General features: G+C 32.1%; 1 pseudogene across 1 annotated transcript in view; it reads right to left on the reverse strand.

The window, feature by feature from the left end:
- Positions 1-16324, reverse strand: part of LOC143231064 (cadherin-related tumor suppressor-like) — a 113235-nt pseudogene that overhangs the window by 26593 nt on the left and 70318 nt on the right. The window contains exons 2-5 of the transcript XR_013016764.1: positions 10089-10400; positions 8274-8507; positions 6882-7083; positions 2937-4034 (exon numbers count right to left, since the gene is read on the reverse strand). The product of XR_013016764.1 is annotated as a cadherin-related tumor suppressor-like (transcript). The remainder of the gene's footprint in view (positions 1-2936; positions 4035-6881; positions 7084-8273; positions 8508-10088; positions 10401-16324) is intronic.

The following is a 16324-nucleotide window of genomic DNA, read 5'->3' on the forward strand; positions in this document are numbered from 1 at the left end:
TTTGGGTGTGTGTGTGTGTGTGTGTGTGTCTCTCTGTCTGTATACTGTAAAATTAGAGTAATAACATAAGTCTGGTGATCCTGACAAAACTACAACAAACATTTCTCAAACTAAGCACTCAATATGCTATAATATAATATCCTATATAATATCTTTTATCAGATTTACAAAAAATTTGTTCATACAGATGCTACAAAATTAATACTTAATAAAAAGGGTTAATAGTGTATTATCTTTGTAAATTTCACTTTTTAACTACATAAATATCTAAAAAACAAAGAGAGGAAAATGATATAATTTTTAAAAATCCACCATTTCATTCTTTACTATCTGTGGTGGGCAGAGCACAGGTAACCCATTGTGTAGCTTTGTGCTTTACTTCAAACAAACATGTCAACAATGACAATAGAATCAACGACACAGCATCCAGTAAAATTAGAAATTATCTTTAATTTTGGTGGCCCAGCTAATTTAAAACAGAAAAAAAAACTTCACTATGATAAAAATGCTTTGCACTATACAATACTTAAATAGTCATTTTTTAATCTCTGTAATGCATGTTTGTGAATAGAAAACATTAATAGTAAAAATAAATGACTTTATAACACCAAAATGTTGTTTGTTTTTAATAAAACACTCAATGTTTCCCTGTACAGCTTCTTCAGAAGTATTTACTATTCAAACTATTTGGAGTTTTGTGCTGTTAGTTTCAGAAGCTGCAAAAACATTACAAAAACATTCTCGGGTTACAAGGTTACTTATTACTAATATTAACACTTAAATAAATATTGAACCATTTAGCATTAATTCGACTCATGTTTTGCAATCAATTTCCCAAGAAACATTTCAAAGTTATCTCTACTCCAAAATTATCCATAACAGAAATTTTATTTCTTCTTGAAAAATGTTACTAGCAATAAGAAAAAATAAAAAAAAATTAATAACAAAAAAGAGACGAAGTTTACATTGCTTTCTAGCCTAACTTATGTCTTTAAACACAACAATTTTAACACTTATCATTATGTTACTATCCTAATAGTAATGTAATAAGTGCTTCTACTGTATGCATAAAACACAAAATAATATTCATCTTTTCGCCACCTTTTACTCTGTGCCAATACATTTTTGGTAAAAGTAATAAAGCCATATAAAGTTAATTATTTGTTTCTCAGCTACACAAAAGTCATTCTGTAGCCTTTAATCTTCCAATATAAATTATGAGAATGTTTTTGTTTAAAATAAGTATCAACTGGCATGAGACAGAGCTAAGCTTCATTACAAATGTTTACTTCCATTGAACCATCCATAAAAAGAGTGTTACTTCCCCAGGGGACCTTGGTAAATATTTGCAAATAAAAGAAAAAGACTTGTCATATTGTGGCTTTAACTTATTTTTTCACACAAGAACCTATTTTTTTAACCTGCCCTAAGAGTGTCATTTTAAATTATTTAGAAAATGCATGTAAATGCTTTATAACACTTCAAGTTTGATATATTAATGGATGTGAAAGCTCAAAATTATCTGTTATTATAAGTACCAAGATATACTATTACAAGGTTAAATACTGACTTAATACATCATGGAAATCAAGATTATGGAGACTAGCTTAGTTTAATGGAGAAATTATGTCAGAGTGAATGTTTTCAAGTAGAACTAGGGTTCAGTTTTAAAGGGTGTGGAAATCTGAGACTCAGAAATAATATATCTGAACCTTTAAATAAATAAAAACTGACTTAACAAATTACAGTTTAGAGACATACCCAAACATTAAGCTTTAAGAGAAGTCTAAAAAAACTGAAACTTTAAGTATTATATACATGTCAGTGATGGGCAAAGACTAGTTTAAAGAAAAGATGAGGGTAAAAACTTGTGTTTTGTGTACAAAACATTCTTTTGGTTATGGTATTTTGAATATATAAAGTTCACAATATATTAAGGCAGCACTGTGTAATCAATAGAATTAAACTGTTAAGTGGCATGCCTAGACTACTTACGTAGAGATTTGAATGAACTTGATGGTTACACAGTGCACTCATTAACTGAGATTAAACCCAAATGAGTTTAATTATGCCACAGGCCATATTAACCAACCTTCTCTAGTACAAAAGACAATTTGAGATGAACTATATCATAAAAATTAACAAACTGATAGGCTTATCTAGTAAGAGACTTCAGATCTAGCAGAACTTTCAAAATTTAGGTCTTGGTGACAAGTATTAAAACTCAATAGGGTACTTGTACCTAAGAATCCATAAACAAATAAATTAACATACAAAAACTTAACAAATAAACACTGTTACCTGGGGTAGGGCTCTCAGGAATAACATGCCCATTTCCCAAATACCTTTCTATTTGCAATCATATTAGTATCTACACCCACCCCTCCCCTTACAGATATGGTGATGTCATCCATACTTTCCTACTCTTAATTTCATTTTTGCATAGCTTACTGAAGTTTAAACATGCACACATGTTACTCTTAAGTTCATAAATATGCATATTAAAGCAACAAAAAATCAAATGTTTGTAAAAAATTATTCATGGTTCCAGACTTGCAACCTCTTTAGGTAGTTAAAATCTGTTGTTGTTTTAAACAAAATCCCTTTTCTCACACACAAAGAACTTAAGTAATTTACATTAAAGTTAAGTGGTTATGTTTTCTTAAAAATCACAAGATAATAAACAGTCTTGACTTCTTCACAACATGAGACTGGTTTCAGTGAACTGCTCACATTCTTTCACTAAAACAATCTCAATTTCTTATAAATCAGCACATGTAAATTTAACATTTGTAAAGTAGCATCCATTACTTTCAATAAAAAAGGTACTTTTTAAGTTACAAGTTTCAAACACAGTTTCTTCAGATGTTTATACGCATCGTTTTACAAATTTTAATAAAAACATTTTACCTGAAAGGAAGAAATAACAAAATCACCTGAATCCATTGCCAGAACACTTAATGTGTATTGTGACTGTTGTTCTCTGTCTAGCATCCTCATCAAGGAGATTTGACCAGTAGTAGAGTTGATGGCAAAAAGACTCTTGTCAGCATCTTTAATCAGGTAATGGATGTTGTTATTAGGAAGAAAGTCTGCATCCTCAGCTGTAAGAGTTACTAGATAAGCTGGCAAAGATTTTATATTCTCCATAACATGAATCTCGTGAGGAGAGTTAAGGAATGTTGGAGGGTTATCATTGATATCCGTCACCGATATTGTAACAGTAGCAGTATCGTATCGCACATCATCTCCAGCATCCTCCGCCTGAACAGTTAGGGTATACCTATTCTTCCTTTCATAATCTAAAGTTTTACCCACTCGAATGATTCCTGTGTCTTCACCTATTACAAAATCAAGGTTAGTGTCTCCTGCAATAATGGAGTATCGAACCTGACCACTTAGCCCTTTATCTTGATCAGTTGCTGAAACTTCCAGAACACTCAATCCTATGCTAGTGTTTTCTGATACTGATGCACTGTACTGCCTAGGATCGAAAGTAGGGCTGTTATCATTTTCGTCCAATATGTTGACAACTATATTTATAAAGGATGACCTAGATGGAATCCCCCTATCTTTTGCAGTTACTGTAATTTCATATTGAGACTTTATTTCTCGGTCAAGGGGTCCATTAACACGAAGTAATCCATCTACTGGTCCAAGCAAAAACCTGTTATCTGCTGCAGAGAAGAGACTGTATTCTATGTAACTGTTTTTACCTTCATCCCGATCAACAGCTTTTATTGCCATGATTACTGTGTTAACTGGAACATTTTCTAAAACAGAAGTGGTGTTTGACATAGTAAATTCTGGAGATTCATCATTTATATCCTTTAAAATAATAGTCACTTGAACAGTGCTGGACAGGCGTCGTTCTTCTGGCCATGCCTGGTCAGTGGCACTTACAATCAAGTTATAAAATGATTTAGTTTCACGATCCAAAGGTTTTGAAGTGAAGATTGTTCCATTTGCTGAAATACCAAACTGGTTGTCTGTATCACCTTCTACGATGGCATATACGGTCTTACCATTATCCCCTAAAAAAATGTAAAATAAAATAATTAGGCTTTTAGGTTACTTGTTGTTTTATAGACAAAATATACCATATTATCTCAAATATAAGGTCAATTATTTTGATTAATAATTATCTGTAAAATTCATAGTTGCCTTATAGTTGTAGCCAACCACAGGACCCTTCCCTACTCTAGTCTGTCACATTCTTGAATGTCCAGATAGCATCCGTCTGTATACACATCAGATGATTGTTCAAGGTCATTGCTAATTCTTGCAACTAATAAATTTGTAGGCTGTTCAGCTATAGCACTGAGTTTTGCAGACCTAAAAAAATGTTCTGACACTCATTTTTTTTTCCTTTTCTATGGTTTCTGAAAATGGTGGGTGGCTTGTATTCAACATTGCTCTATAATCTAGCCAATACAGTACTTTTAAATTGTAGTGTTCAATCACCTATACCATCAGTATTCAGATAAGAGTACACACTGCAAGCTATATTAAATTAACATCCTACTTATTTGGCCATTTCTTCCAGCTCAGTATCAGTATCTTCCTTTTAAAAATAACTGAAACCTTTCTTCTTCTTCAGAGTTATTACTTTAATATAAGATATTTATATATATATTAAAAAATAAATAACACATGAAACATAATTTTGAATTAGAACCACAATTTGTTTTTCCATTTTAAATACCATTCAAAACTATACAACACTACATGCACTGTTAGATATGACATCATATTTATACAAGAATGGTTATTATTTCAAAAGTAGGTAGAGAAATACCAACAACAAAGATGACGAGACATTGTACAGTGTTCTTCAAAATTGAAAAACTTTATAAGGTGATCATTTGTAGGTATTAAGTAATCATTTCTATGTTCTTCTCTAACATAATTTGATTGAAAAGGTCTTATTATAAACGATCCCTCAAACCCATCTCTTGCTAAAAAACTAATGAAACATGCAACTGCCAGTGAATTTAAAACACCATATATAAACTATATACAAAAAACACAAACTTTCTTATAAGTTCTGTCAGTGGTTAATAAAAGAGTACCAAGCTTTCTTCTATCATTTCTACATGATACTTTCAACCATATTGACTGACCAGATATTTTATTAGGTTTTCAACTGATATTGGGATGGACTAGCAAGCTTCCTTCATGGTAATAGAACAGCATAGTAGAAAATCTAAAAGATGCAAGAATTTTTCTTCATTGATTGTAATGTATTTACTAAAGATACTGTCTGCAGTTGGTTCCCATACGTAATCTTAAGATTATGGTGGAGACCATCAACTCAAGGATGATAAGTTTATCATCAACTTTTACCCTGAATTAATAGTGTAAGGTAAAATGAGTAACTGTTAACTCTGATATCAAATACATGATAATATGTTGAATGGCACTCTGTTAAAGGTCATGACATGCACACTTTGATACCATCCATACATAGAAGGTTAAGAACCATTAAATTTGAGATAATTGGTTTTTTATAATCTCCTCCATATGGAAGCCCAGCATGGCCAGATGGTTAAGGCACTCAACTCGTAATCCGGGGGTCGCAGGTTCAAATCCCTGTCGCACCAAACTTGCTCATCTTTTCAGCTGTGGGGGCATTATAATGTGACGGTCAATCCCACTATTCATTGGTGAAAGAGTAGCCCAAGAGTTGGTGGTGAGTGGTGATAACTAGTTGCCTTCCCTCCAGTCTTACAGTCTTGCTAAATTAGGAACGGCTAGTGCAAATAGCCCTTGTGTAAGTGGCCTGTACTTCTTTAATTTTTTTTCTAAACTCCTAATCTGAAGGTTGCAGGTTCAAATCCCCGTCACATCAAACATACTCACCCTTTCAGCTGTAGGGGGCATTATAATGTGGTGGTCAATCCCACTATTTGTTGGAAAACATTAGCCCAAGAGTTGGCAGTGAGTGTTGATGACTAGCTGCCTTTCCTCTAGTCTTACACTGCTAAATTAGGGGCAGCTAGCACAGATAGAACTTGTGTAGCTTTGTGTGAAATTCAAAACAAAACAAATCCTCCACATGGTACAGTTGGAAGTAGTCAAGTCTGGATTATTACAGACTGACACCTATTTCACCTAGTAAACCTGTCCAATTGTTTTTCAGTGGTCAGTAACTAGCAGTTAGTGGTCTCGATTTTTCTTAGTACCCGATGCATTCCCTTTAACTTGCCATTATTGATAGACTATGATGACAGATATCTTTCAACAACCTGTTACAGAAATAGTCTTTAATAACAAGTCTTCTGGTAGACAGACACCTGTTATTATGTTTCTTTCAAGTGAGAAGAGATTGTTGCTCTGGTACTTCAAACTAACAATAGTATTACCACTAAACTACATTTATACATCTAAAGCATTCATTTTATACATCACATGATCAATGTATTTTGTATATGTAAATAAATGAAACCCTCTATAAGTGCATACATATACGAGGACTCCTTAAACAGCAACTAGTCAGTGTAACATCATATGAAGAATACCAAAAAAAGCTTACTTATGTACAAGGTTTTCTTGTTGTTTCACTACATGCAAAAGCTTTTCACACCATTATATTTGTTTATATCCACTGATCCAGAGAATAACAGTCTACAAAAATTACTATTTGATAAGTTAGAAGTTTAAGAATTAAACACACATAACTGATTTTTTTTCCAGTCACAATATCAACAATAGTTTCAGCTGGTTTAGTCACATTCAGAACTATACAATCATCTGTACAGCTAAACAAAAAAAAATTTAAACTATTAAAAGCACTGCATTGCTCATTGTACTCTATTTTCACAAATATTTATTTGAAACATTGTGATTTCTCCTTACAAATGCAAATAAATTTTGCATACCTGAATCTAAGTCAGAGGCACTGACACTTATGATGCTTGTACCAACTGTGACATTTTCATACACTTCATTGGTGTAACTCATTGGATCAAACAGTGGTGTATTATCATTTAGATCTTGGACATTAAAATACACAGTAACGGTGCTCGACAAAATGGGTTGGCCAGAATCTTGGGCTTGTACAACAAAAATATAATGTTGAACCTGTACCAAAAATGACAATGATTTGGTTTTCTAATTATAAATGAATTCTACTATATTATCATTCTGCAGCTAATTTATGAGTAATAGTTAACCTCTAAAACACACTGTTTCATGAGGTATTAATAATTGTATCAGTAAGATTTAATTTCATATCAAAGTATTTGTTTTACAAAAGAACTGATGTTAAAGTCAGGCTACATCATTATGCCTATTATAGTAACAAGGAGTAATTAATTTTAGTGCAAAATATATCAGAGATAACATGATGATTTCTCATAAAAATGTCAAACATAACATGAGTAGAACACAATGAAAAGATGTGTAAACTGAGCCACATGACTTAAGGTTACCTTTTTATATAGCTAAATCAACTAGTAGATAAACAATGAATTTCAATGTAGCCAGATTTCTTAATATGTCATTATTATAATATTGTTTCAATATAAGCTATAGTGAATTACTTTTGTAATTAAGTATAATATTACAAAGGTTGTCTTGACATATCCTTATTCTGAGAAAATAAATGAGTCAATTTTAACATTTATTAAAGTTTTCCCCATGAAATTTGCTAATTCAATATACTATATATCCAACGTACAAATTAGTTTACTTTTGAACATAAAATACTTTGACAGCCTTATGTTTCAAAGCAGTTTTTCTCAAAAAGTAAATTTAGTGTATAATTGTTTACATAATGGTGATAGAAAAATTAGTTTGACTTTAAAAATAATAACTTTCCCATTTTATGAAAGTCAAAACAGCAACACTTTTTTTGCAAGTAACGAAAACCAAAATGATATCCAAACTTAAAACAAAAAGATGTCACTGTTAATATCCTTAGTGCATATACTCAAAGTTTTTATAGTACTCTGATCTGATAATACTGTTTACTTCTGCCTCTTGTGTCCAGTTGATGGTGTTGCTGGTTCCCTTCATTAAATTTAAGACACTTTCAGTAATTTGCTTAACAATTATCACTCATTTTAAAACTTTACTAAAATACATCATTTTGTCTCAAACAATTTAACTAAAATTAAAGAAAAAGAGAAACTTAACAAACTGGAAACACAGTTATTTAAAAATAATTACTTATTTTTTTGTCTGTTATTTGAAATGCTCCAATTGTTTAAATGACAATGACACAGTGAACAACTTTTTATCTTAACAAACTAAACTACAGTCACACTTACCTGTTCATAATCTAGATGAGAAGTAAGAATAAACACACCAGTCTGTGGGTTGAGGGAAAAAATGTCATTCCCCCAGTCACTCAACACACTATAGCTGATCTGTCCATTAACACCAATGTCCTTATCTGTAGCAGAAACCTTACCAACTGAAGCTCCTCTCTGGATCTCCTCAGGAACATCAAAGGAGTAGACACTGTGCTCAAACTCAGGAGGATTATCATTTGTGTCAGTAATCTGTTTTATCAATTGAAAGAAAAGTTTCAGTTTTCAAGATATTTTCATTCAAAGAGAAAGAAATCAGTTATTTTCCAAAACAATTTATCAAAATACCAAAAGTGAACACAAAATGCTAAATGAAACAGGATTAAAGAACTATATAATAATAATAATAACAACATTTCAATAAACAGGTCCCTGATTCCTGATTCCCATGTTTTCTTAACTACTGTTAAATGCTCAGAAGACTTGGTGTACTCAGCTTTTGATAAAATATTAGCTTTGAAAATCACACCATTAGGGATTATGGAAAGACTAATCAGTTTGATTGTGTGGGGAAAAAAACAGACTATTAGTAATGGAGTTTATTCAAACTGGACTCAAGGGTCAATGACTTGAGTATTTACTTCTGCTATTTATATTAATTATATTGACAGGTGTATAATTAATGAATTACTAAAGTTTACTAATAACATTAAATCCTTGGGTGTTTCTAGCTGTATTGAGAATATTGATGTATTAGAAAATGACTTGGATCAATCTGTAAGTTAGACAATTAAATAAAAAGACACCTTTAATTATAATAAGATGGAAGCAATGCATTTTGATCATTATAATTTTGACCACACACTTAATATAGATAAAAACCTACTCAGTAACATGAAAGCTGAAAAGGAACTTGACACAGTAGCAGATAAATCTTTCCAGCCATTCCAGCGGTGCTTTATTGTTACTTGTAAAACTAATAAGGTTTTAGGATGTATTTATTGACATATTGATTATAAGTAAAGAAAAGGATAATTATATATTTGTATATATAACTAGATATGCCTCAGTGGGAATAATATCTAAGGTTTTGGTTTCCTTATTTCAGAAAAAGAAATTTACTTTTTGGTAAGGGTTCAGAGGAAGGCTACTGTGATGCTTTCAGAGATGAAAATATTATCTCATATAGATAAGTTAACTTGTTTTTCTTGAGCAAAAAGAGTAAGAGGTAATGCCATTGAAGTTTACAAAACTATCATGAAAGAATAAATAGAGTAAGAAGCAAGCAAAATGTGTTTGAAATTTGGAAAAGACAGGTTAAGCTCCTTTTAAAACTGCTGTTTTTTGTTTTTGTTAATGATTTGCTTATGGAATAAGTTCCATCAGCAGTATAGAGGTCAGCACTTTAAAGAAGTTTAAATGAGAAATCAGGCTCAGTACACACTTGGTGAATTCCCATTTTTCTAAAGTATTATTACACATAAAATACTATTAATAACTGATAAAAAACTCATGAACGTTCACGAAAACTATTCTTTAAATATGCAATAATTTCTAGTCAATATAATAACAAAATGAAAAATATTTACGAGTTGTTTAATTGTTATTTTTCGAACTTCACAAATAAATGGAGAAAATGAATTAATAACATTATTTGACTTCAATCCTGAAAACAGTGCATAAATGGCATACTCTGATAAATCAGTTCGTTATTTGTTTAATTTTGCCCGTATTCTCTTACTTTTTCGTTATTTCTATAAATAATTATATTTTATTTGCTTATAAGGCTATTAAAAAACAGAACGAATATATGATCAAAATATCAATGCTTACAGTAACAGTGACCTCAGTTCTCGACGTCTGTACTCCATCACTGGCCTGAACAACCAAATGATGTACCTCCTGTATTTCTCTGTCTAATGGCTCTAGTATAATTAAAATTCCTGATCTAGAATCGACCTGAAACTGTGGGTTTTCCTGCGTTTCTGCTAAAGAATAAGACAATTCTCCTTCCAAATCTGGATCTGTTGCTGAAATAGTTATTACTGTATGTCCTACTGGAATGTCTTCAAACAGAGATACTTTGTAAGAATCATTTATGAAACGAGGTGGGCTGTCATTTCTGTCTTGAACTATAATAGTCACCTGATAAATAAAATTTTAAAAAATTATACCAATATCATAATAGTATATTCACCAATATAATCAAATTCCATTACTCCAAAAGTAACAACATAATGACAAAAACGTTTAAATAAAATCAGTAAAAGGTCAGTTTAGTATTCGGTATTTACTTTTTGCTACAAATAGAATTTTCTTATATATTATTTGTAAAAATGTCATCGAACATTTACTGTCAGTTAAAAACCTGTCGAACATTCACAACTTCACATTGAGATAATATCTATTTTATGATTAAAAGGTTGATGTTTCTTTACAGAAAAGCTGTACTGAGCTCTTTGTCGTATCCAGCGCGCGGAATCGAATCCTAGATTTTGGTATTGTAAATCCTTCGATTTACCACTGTCCTAGTAAGAGACATTTTTTACTTAATCCACTTTATGTTTTGGTTCACTTTGAACTTATGGAAATCTACTCAAAGGCTATTCCTGCTAGCCGTCCCTAATTTGGTAATAATAGACTAGAGGGAAAGCAGATAGTTAACACTACCCACCGCCAAATGTTGGGTTACTCCTTTACCAATGTATAATGGAATTAATTGTGACATAATAACTCCCATATAGATGAAAGGGCGAACATGTTTAGTAACGGGGATTCGAACCCACAGATTGCAAGTCGAGTACCTTAAACGACTAAGCTACGCCAAGTCTTCCTTTTTACGGACAAAGTACATATCTTGAAATGATGCCTGAAAAACGTGATCACAAAGTAAATTTGTATTACTTTAGCAGCAGTTTTAACAGGCTAGCAAAAGTGTAAGGAATTAATTATTTTTTTTGTACTCATCTTACACTTTTATTAAAAATAAGTATAAAGACATTGGTTTTTTTATAATGGTGATAGTGGCGCTGCTTGGTAATATTTCATACCGTACCGTCATATTTATAATTTGTAGACAAAATTACGAAGAATTAAAATAAACTGATATTTTATTGTGATTATTGTTGAAACACTAAACGTTATCAAAAAATTAGTTAGAGCTCAAACCAAAAGTGAAATTTGATTTTTAAACAGTGCATGCAAATCAACTGAGCAAGAAAAATTGATTTGTAAGGAACATAAATATATTTTAAATGTCAAAAATTTTCAAAACATTCTACATCTAAGTATTCTAAAATATATTAACAGAGTACAATATCTGTATTTATATACAAAACGATAATTACAATTAATTTTACTTTAAGAAAATAAAATCATTATTTTGTACCTAATTACAATTATATTTTGTTTGTTTGTTTGTTTTGGAATTTCGCACAAAGCTACTCGAGGGCTATCTGTGCTAGCCGTCCCTAATTTAGCAGTGTAAGACTAGAGGGAAGGCAGCTAGTCATCACCACCCACCGCCGACTCTTGGGCTACTCTTTTACCAACGAATAGTGGGATTGACCGTCACATTATAACACCCCCACGGCTGGGAGGGCGAGCATGTTTGGCGCGACTCTCAGATTACGAAGCACACGCCTTAACGCGCTAGGCCATGCCAGGCCCTACAATTATATAATGGTTTATTTAGGTACATCTTTTCGATAAAAAAAAACCTAATTCTGACAAAAAGATATAAAAAAACTAATACAACTTAAACATGTACACAAACACAGAAACATTTTATATATTTAACACATAATCCTTCACTGACGTTTTTGACATCAAGTTACCGGATCGTATATTTGCAGGGACAAAAACCAAGATTTTAATAAACAGTTCATGATTATTTAACCACTCTGCTAATGATGTTTCTTAAAAAATATTAACAAAAACGCTATATAACGTGGTGGAACTTCTTACACAGACTGTCACTTTGTTGATACACTCTGTGCTATGTGCTAATCTGCCATTACCAGTTTTTTTTACAAGTAACTACGTAATACGTATAATATATTTATGAGTTAATAGATACACAGATACACAAAAAGAGTGAAGAGTAATATAATTATTATTTAAATAACATATGGCTGGTTGTTAAACGTTTATTATAATATTTGGACAATCGAGATCTAAATCCTCATAAATTGTATCTGTTCTTTTTTTACACTTTCGCAGCTATTTAATTGTAAATATTATATAAATGTATGTATGTATGTTTCCTTATAGCAAAGCCACATAGGGCTATCTGCTGAGCACACTGAGGGTATTATATAAATGAGCTCGTTTATTTGTTTTTAGAGCAAAGTCACTTTAAACTATGTACTCTGTTCACGATGGAATCAAACACTGAATTTTATCGTTGAATTTACTACCATCCCATTGGAAGGCACAAATAAATTAGTGAAGCTTTCTTTGTGAAAGTAAATCGAAACAGCTCATACTCTTATATAACCATATGTCGGTATATTTTCCTTTTCATCTCTTATTCTTTCTTTCTTTCGATTCATGTAAAATCCAAACCAAACAAACTGCTTACTTTCCACCTTTATATACGGCCTAATTTATTTACTTATGCCGCTGTTCTGAGCGGCGCTGGTGGGTCGTACGTTCAACAAAACTCGTCTGCTGCGAAGGAAGTAGCGAATCAAATAACAGATGAGGCTTCTCGTCATATTTTCGTTACTGAAATTCACGCGTTGAAGCAAATAAATTAAAAACTAATAATTATGAATAATTAATTGTTACATTTTATCCAAATACCTAAGGTTATTAATGGAGAGACTAAACATCATAATCATACAAAAGAGTAACAAATTTAATGAACCAGACATTTGAATTGAGGTGATTATATATGTAAACCCAATCCAGGGACAGCTCTATGAAAACGTGTAACCCAACTCATCCCTATTCCAGATGCTTCTGTAACAGTGACAATCTTATTTTCACTTGTTAACATTTAAGTGAAATGCATACACAATTTCACGTCTTAATATTAAGTCATCACTTTTGAAAAAGAACAGAAAAATGACCCAAAACATATTTAAGGTTGCTATGATCAGTGTACCAATGCCATCATATGATTATGATGTACCTAGAGCTTTGTTCGTTTTAAAATTCGAGCAAATCTACACAAAAGCTAACTACGCTAGCTGTTCCTACTTTTGAAGTGACAAACTAGAAGGAAGGCAGTTATTGTCAACAACACCCACCGCCAACTGTTGGGTTACTCTTGTCATACCGAATAGTGGGACTTAACTGTTACTTTTTGCTCACGCTCTTCTTATTCTAGGGTTCGATACACAAACTATTGAGCCGCGCTCTACTCAGTCTAAATTTAGAATAATAATAACAATAACAATAAAAACTGATTGAATGTTTATTTCTAACGAATTCATAATATAAGAAACGAAATGTGAGTGTATAGGAAGGGGCATTTTTCGAACAAAAGCTACTTTCAGGTTTGTTTGTTTTTTTCTTTCAGGAATAATATAATACGTATCTTTCTTGGACTGCCCGCAGAAACCTGGAACGTATGGTTATGCTTATCTAAATAAATGAACCGATAAAACTACCGCAAAGTGTAAGCCCTGCCTGTTTTTATTTGTTTGTTTGTTTTTTTAATTTCGCGCAAAGCTACTTTGCGCTAGCCGTCCCTAATTTAGCAGTGTAAGACTAGAGGGAAGGCAGCTAATCATCACCATCCACCGCCAACTCTTGGGCTACTCTTTTACCAACGAATAGTGGGATCGACCGTAACGTTATAACGCCCCCACGACTTAGAGGGCGAGCATGTTTGGTGCGACGGGGATTCGAGCCTACGACTCTCAATTTACGAGTCGAACGCCTTAACCCACCTGACCATGCCGGGCCCTATAAGCCCTGCCAATAACCACTAGGCATAATGGCAGTGCATTATATATATATTATTTTCGCATCACTCACCATTATGCTTCTGACGTTATCAATTTGATGGCCCACATAAAAATCAACATATTTTGTTATGATATAGTTTATATCTGAACCCTTTACTGCACTTGAATGCCTTCCTCTCAGGATTTCACGGAATGGACTTAGCATAGTTATAATGAGATATTAGGCTTATGTTGAATTATAGCTTCATAAGTAAACTGTTATCAATCGTAACGTTCTCACTTGACGCATTAATTTACATGATATCGATGTAAGCCTTTTATAGAAGATGGCTTTCATGTAACAGTACGTCATCTTTAATAACTCTCTTGAAGGTTCAAATAAAGCAACTCGCGCAATAAATTCTGAAAGTGAAAATAGGCTCAATATTTAAAACATACATTTTTTTTTAAATTAAGGCCACCGCCTATTTGGATGTTTTGATTATATATAATAAAGACAAAAGTTGTTGTTGTTATTTCGTTTAAATAAGGAAATTTTCATTGTGAATTAATATATATTTGTATATTTATGCCTAATCCTTACAGTGGTGATAGACAATAACAGACGAATAAGCCATAGACTTAAAACACATTTTAATTGGCCTATAGTAAATAAATGAAAGTTAGTATAGAATGCTTAGTAAGAAAGAAGTGCATTTTTGAAAACAACTTTTGGAAGATTATGCAAAACCTTCAAAAATTATTAAATGGTCAACAATAAAAGGATTAAACGTAAAAGACAATTTTCTTCATTGAGTTAGTAACTGAACAAACGTATACGTTTCAATCAGATTGTTTGGAAATACTTCCTACCTGGTCACGACTTGTTATAAACTGTTATTATAAAATCGTAATTTCTCAATTTCGATATGTGTTGAGCCAATACTGGGACAGGTTATTTTATAAATATATATGAAGGATTATAGTTATAGATATAGCTGATTTCCCTAATAATACAGGCAACAGAACTAAAATATCAATAACAATAGTGAAGAAACTTGATCCCATCGAAACAATGAATTCAGCTTCAAATTATTACCTCATAACAAATTTTTAATATTATATATTTCTTTTACAACAACAACACTTGCCACTACGTATCAGAAAATACTTATATAGAATTTATTATGTCAATCTTGTCATTTTCATGATTCACCAGAATTATAAAAGATCACAAAATTATTCAAGATTTGCTCTCCCTCCCCGGACTCAGCAGTAAGTCTGTGGGCATGTAATGGTAAAGATTGGATTACGATACCCGCAGTGGGCAGAGTACAGATAGCTTATTATCTAGCTATAAAAGAAACAAACCGATCAACGTCTCTGAATAAATAAACCAGCAAAATATGACAACATATAACCTAAGCCACAGTGTGGTATTAAAAAGTTTTAAAAGTCCAGTATTATAATTTCTGATTGGAACTATTTAAATATTAGTTTGGTTTGTTTTGAATTTCGCGCAAAGCTACACGAGAACTATCTGCGCTAACCGTCCCTGATTTAGCACAGTAAGACTAGAGGGAAGGCAACTAGTTATCACCACCCACCGCCAACTCTTGGGCTACTCGTTACTTGGCAGTTTAGGTATTCAAACCAGAAGTCGTGTTCTCGATTGTTTACCATCAGTGTCCAAATTGTTTTTTTTAAATGGTACTATATAAAACAGAAAATACATTGGAATGAAAATATGTATTTTTGCTCAATAACAGCATTTTTGGTGATTTGGAATATCCTTTAATAGTATGGTACATAATGAGTTAACACAATGTTTGTAAATTTTCCTATTCCTACTGACAGAGCGATATATCTGCGGACTGACACCGCTAAAAAGCAAGTTTCGATACCCATGTTGGGCAGAGAACAGATAGCCCCTTATGTAGGTTTGTGCTTAACTACAAACAGTATAGCGATGTGATGAACTGGTTTCAGGTGGCCTTTCTTCGCCTTTAGTTTTGCTATACAACCTTATAACCGCTCTTAGCTGTACAGCGAATATAATTTTGTTGTTGTGTTTTGTAATACCGGATAATATATAATAATATATAGACGTAATAAACATATTAACAATTTCTATATAAAATTTATGATATATTTTGAAAAACTTCGGCAAGA

Source organism: Tachypleus tridentatus, chromosome 10 (genome assembly GCF_004210375.1).
Source record: "Tachypleus tridentatus isolate NWPU-2018 chromosome 10, ASM421037v1, whole genome shotgun sequence".
Classification (NCBI taxonomy): domain Eukaryota; kingdom Metazoa; phylum Arthropoda; class Merostomata; order Xiphosura; family Limulidae; genus Tachypleus; species Tachypleus tridentatus.